Genomic DNA, 5,687 nt, shown 5'->3' with positions numbered 1-5,687 from the left:
ACGACCCAACCTGCCCAAAAGAAGGCACGACGGAGCATCTGGAAAATGGGTTGCGCGAACGTGCAAGAGGCACACGGGTGGTCACGCCCTAACAGTTTTTGCACAACCAAATGTTCCCGAGCACCCATGCATGGCACGGCATGACCCGACCCCACTCGACTCGCCCGAACGCGTTTGCACAGGCACCCATACACGACACGACCCGACCCGCCCGAACGGACTTTGGGGTTTCCATGTGTGCACGACCCAAACGAAATTTGGGGTTTCCATGGGTGCACAACCCGAACGAAGGCCCGAGGGAGCGTGGGACAAACGGGCTGCACGAATGTGCAAAAGACACACGGGCGGTGACGACTTAGAATTTTTGGCATGGCCACAGGTGCCGGGGCACCCACACACGGCACTGCACGACCCGACCCGCCCTGGCGAGCCGACCCGAATCGCCCGGACAAAATTTGGGGTTTCCATGGGTGCACAACCAGAACAAAGAAGGCACACGGGCAGTCATGACTTAGCATTTTCGGCACGCCCATGTGTGCCCGCGCACCCCCACACATGGCACAGCACGGGATGACCCGGCCCGCCCGAAGGAAATTTGGGGTTTGAACGGGCGCACGACCTGAATGAAGGCACGAGGGTAGGAATATCTTTGACTCTAATACATAAATATACCTGGGGTAACATGCCCTTAAGGTCTTCAACATTTTCTTTTGACTCTTTATAACACTTTAACATGTGCTAGGCCTATTTCAATGAGCAAGAAACTCAATGAAATATATATATATATATATATATATATATATATATATATATATATATATATATATATATATATATATATATATTTATTTATTTATTTATTTATTTATTTTCTTGAATAAATACAAATATCAAAAGTACATTTATGAAGACCGAACCCAGTTACACTTTCTTCAACACCCCCTCTCAACTAGGGAGGTATTCATAAATCATTACAAGGTGTTTGGCTATTTTTCAATCTTGAATAATTCACATAAGAGAAACCGGATTGGCAACCCATCTGTTATAGCATCATATTAGCCAACATTGTTCATAGCAAGGCCTTGACTAACAGCTTTATCTCTCATAATACCAGAGCACAATGTTGGCGAGGCCAATGGCTTATAAACACCTTGGTCATTGTCTCTAAAGGTACATACCCACCCAGGTGTTCCCTGAGTATGACCTTCCAGGACAATTCTTGTCTTAGGTTCCCATCACTAAAAGAATATCTCTCCTCTTGCCTACCCTTGTCTTGGGTGCCCTACACATCCTCAAAGAGCATCAGATGCCAAATGATTTCCTAATCCTCCCGTTATTTCTTGCTAAGTGAAGACAAGAATGTTGTGTCTATCTCTTCCCCTTGATTGGGGAATACATGCCCAAGTTTCCTCTGACAAGGAACTTGCCCAAGATCCTTTGTAGTTGGGAACTTGTTAGAACTTCCTCTTAGCTAGGGACTTGTCCATTCATCAACAACGTCTTCTTCGTGGGTCCTTCAGCCGCTTGATCTCCTTCTTTCCTTCGATGTCATGAAGTCTTTGTTTGAACTTCTTCTTGGCAGGGTACCGGCCATCGATGACTTTCCCCCCTGGTTTGTCATGTAATTTCTCCCTTCGTGGAAAGTGGCCTTCTTGATATATATCAGGTCCTTTTTGTCATCTAGCTACTCCTTTGTCACCTTGTCTATCCTTCATAACACTTATCACATGGATGCTTAGTTGTAGTCGCTTGTTCCCGTACTTTGATTTAGTGGCCCTTCCTGACTTCATCATGATATTTCTCTTCATCATGACATATTTGTAGAGTGGAAATGGTTATCTACACCTTACTATCTCCAAGGCCTTCGTAGGTGTCAAGGGTCCTTTATCTTTTTCTTCCTTTGTCAGAGTTTCTGTGCCTTCTTTCGAGAGATGTTGAGGAATCTTGTCAAATAGTTATTCTTTGTGACCACGATGTTCTTCATTTGCTTCTTATTGGATTGATTGGTCAACCACCTTATACTCCTTATGAGAGCACTTCTTCATGTTGACCTTTACTCCACTGTAGCACATGCCTCCAAGCATGTCGTTGGCGAAAGAGATCCTTTTATTCTTGATCGTGATTCTAGAACTTTTCCCATGACCCAATCAATATATATGATGACATGACTTAAACTTTGATGCATACATACCTCACCTTGATTATGCTTTTATCATTGCGGCTTCATTTGATAGTTCTCCTCGATTGGTGTAGCCTTTCTTGCTTCATCTGCTCTCGCCTGTATATCATCCTCTCTTGAATCCCATAAATGGGACCCCTAATGAGACCTCTACCCCCTTTGAAAGAAGGCTTTAAGCAAAGAGGTTGACTTAGTCATAGGAGGATATTCCTTCTTTTTCTTCTTGTCGTCTTCTTTCACTTCTTGAGTTACATGATCTTCTTCCCTTTTTCTCTTGTTGTTGTTGTCCTTCTTAAGTTTAGGACAATCCCTTTTGTAGCGTCCATACTCTTGGCATCCAAACCGTTGGACTTTGGACATGTAGTGGTCCAACCCAATTTGTTACTTTCCTTGCAAAAAGACACTGAGGTATACTCAGAAGGGGACATATAATTACTTGATAGAGTTTGAGATGTAGTGAACTTGCTTTCTTCTTGAAGACTTGATGGCTTGCCTTCCTTAGATCTTGATGTTGTTCAAGTTTCTTTCTTCAAATGGACTTGCTTGATGACTTGACTCGTAGTGCCTTTCATTCTTCAAGATGGTGTAGCTTGATGTAGGTCCCTCTTTGATTTTTTCTTCTTGTAGGTGCCTTTATACAAGGCGTTTCTTCTTGCTTTGTAGTCTTCCATGATGAATGACAGATGGTAGACCTTCTTGTCCTTGATGTGATTGAGACTTCTTGGCTTGACGCTTCAACCTTGCAGATGTTCTTGAGATTCCATTTCCTTGATGTGTCACCTTAGCTCCGATACCGCATTGAAGAATCTGGGGCAATGGGGTATAGCGGGATTCTTCTAGACTTGATAACAATTTGTGAAGCTCTTTTGCAATTTATCGTGTTATCTTAATCTTCTTCTCTTCTTATTAATTCATGTGTGTTTACTTTCATCAAACTGGTGCCAAAAACATAAGAACAAGAACACAAGATGTTGGCTCTCTGCCAGGGAAAAACCTCTCTCTCTCTCTCAGAGAGGAAAACCCTTTCGTAAATTTCTCTCATTGAAGCTTCTTATTGGTCATTATGAAGCCCTAGACCCTTGACAATAATATCCCCCAAGCACAAGTCGAGTCCTTCCTCCTCTCTGCACTTTGTTTCTTTGGCGCTTCGTTCCCCAGCACTCTATCCTCCTTTCAACTTTTGATAGTCTGTGGTGGACTAGCTCTAGAAGAGACTCCAACCTTTGATCCTTAATGAGATCCTTTACCAATGAAGAAACCTTCATTCTCTTGACCAACCAAGCCTTTTTCTTGATGTGAGGTTGCAGGCTCGATGTACACCAAGTTTACTACACCTGGGGCGATTACCATCGCGACGAGACACGGGAACCGCAAATTTCCCGCGCTTGGGATGCTTTCGACAAGGTGGGACATGGAATCCCCGGGTTCCCTGCAATTTGGCGACCTTTGTCGAGGAGGGACTGGGAGACCCCATGTCACACTCCTATCCTAGTGGTAGTATTTCAACCACGCATAAGCGGGTGCAGCACCGCCGTACTTTTTCTTTTTACCAATACTTGAGTACACGGTCTGCGCCTACTTCAACACTCGGTCAATTTTCCAATAAGTGTTCTTAACAATGCAGCGAAAATAACTTACCATAAATTTATCTTCTTCAATTATTCTTTCAACCTGTCATGTCGTGTGGTCGTGCTGCACTGGCCCGCGGCCTGCATGACACAACTCCACACCTGAATTGTGAACCTATCCGCCCGACTTTCCCTTCCGCGTTGCCCAAAATCTGCCCATTGGTGCTGTCCATAGTGAGGGCGCATGGCTCGCATGCAGTGCGGCCTGCCTGCCCGGACGGTAACCCGCCCCGCTCTGCCTGTCCACGCTACCAAGCCCGACCCGCCCTCTGTAATTCGCCCGTCGGTGCGGCCCTCTTACCCGCATCCTTCTCTTCCTTCCGTTTTCGCCCAACTCCTTCCTTCGCACTTGTTCTGCGATGTGGAAGTCTGAGTTCGATGTCCCTTCGTCGAATGCCATCCTCCTTACTTATATGCATCCTTTCACCCAAGGGTCATGTCTCTCGAGGATAACAAGGGTCGGCTCCATCAACATGCATGCCCAGCTGACCTGCCACATAACCTCGACACGGCCCATTCCAACGAACATCCGCGTCCCTTCGTGTGCACCGTCGCACCCATGGGTCGGCTCAAACACCTCGCCGATTACACTCGTCGCCGCACGTCGCACACCTGCCTGCATCCTAACTCGTCTGCACATGGTCACCTCTTTCATCCGGGCACTCAACAAGGGTCGCCCGCGCGCCTTCTGTTGGTGGCTCGCCCATTGTGCAGGTATCAAGGGGCGTGTGCCATGCACGACACTGTGCGAGCGACATGGGAACCCTGCATTTCATGCCCCCAGGCCTACAGTAGTCTTTTAGCTGTACTTGGCGAGGTGCGGCGCCACCGAACACTTTCTTTTCACCAATACTTATGTTCATGGACTATGCCCAACCATTAGTCTACTTAGTTTTTTTTTCGCAACCAAGTATTATTATGTTTCCTTTATACCAATGAACACCCATACACATTCATTATCATCAGCGATTATACATTAAGAAGACAATTGTGCAGTATAAAGGGAGGGGAAACTACCTGAACAATGAGTCTGCCTGAATACAATATATTATTCAACTCTACATTGTTTACGAGGCTTTACAAGTATACATGGGAAACACCAAGTTTCATACTTAGCCAATTTTACAAATAGGCAACACCTCCGTGTGCCAACCGAGTTCCTTGCCCGAGCTGGGCGGGCGTGCCCTCAGACAAGCTGCCAACCGTACTCCTCGACCGAACCTCGTTTACCGCTGCATGACGGACGGGCGACCTCACCCGAGTCACCCCGCATTTCCTTTTGCACAACGAGTGGGCGACTTACCTAAGTCACCCGAGACACCTCCGCGTTTCTTCTTCCACGATGGGCGGGCGACCTACCAGAGACACCCCATGTCACACTGAATGGTGGGTGCCTTCCTTACCCGCGCCCTCACCCGATAACCGAAACTTGTTCATATCGTGTGTGCTTGCCCAAGAGTGGGTGCATATATGCCCGTACCTCATTTGTGACCCGCTCCACTACTTCGCACTTTTTTCTTGATCACCGAATGCTCATGTTCGAATGTCCATCTTCAAATGAATGCCAAATCCTCCAATGCCTTGCCATATTTATACAAGTGGTTGGGCGAGTCGCTGCCCAGGCCAACTCGACCACTGCGTGCCAAAACACCCTTACACGTTGCAAACTTGCCATCCGATTTTTGGTCGGCAAACAATCCTTCATTCAAGTCGCCCCAACATGTAAGTCAGCCCGTGGGTTATGCCAAACGCTCCCACGCTATAAACAAACCATCGCTTCACCTCTAATGCACATTATACTTATGTCCCTTCACACATTTCGGTCATAGAATTTGCACTTCGCACCGACGGGGAGAAACCAAACCACAGGTCCTTACACT

Source organism: Pinus tabuliformis, chromosome 4_2, assembly GCF_031772625.1.
Source record: "Pinus tabuliformis cultivar Carrire ecotype Pingquan chromosome 4_2, CPIR1, whole genome shotgun sequence".
NCBI classification, from domain to species: Eukaryota; Viridiplantae; Streptophyta; class Pinopsida; order Pinales; family Pinaceae; genus Pinus; species Pinus tabuliformis.
Note: the sequence above shows the minus strand (reverse complement) of the source record.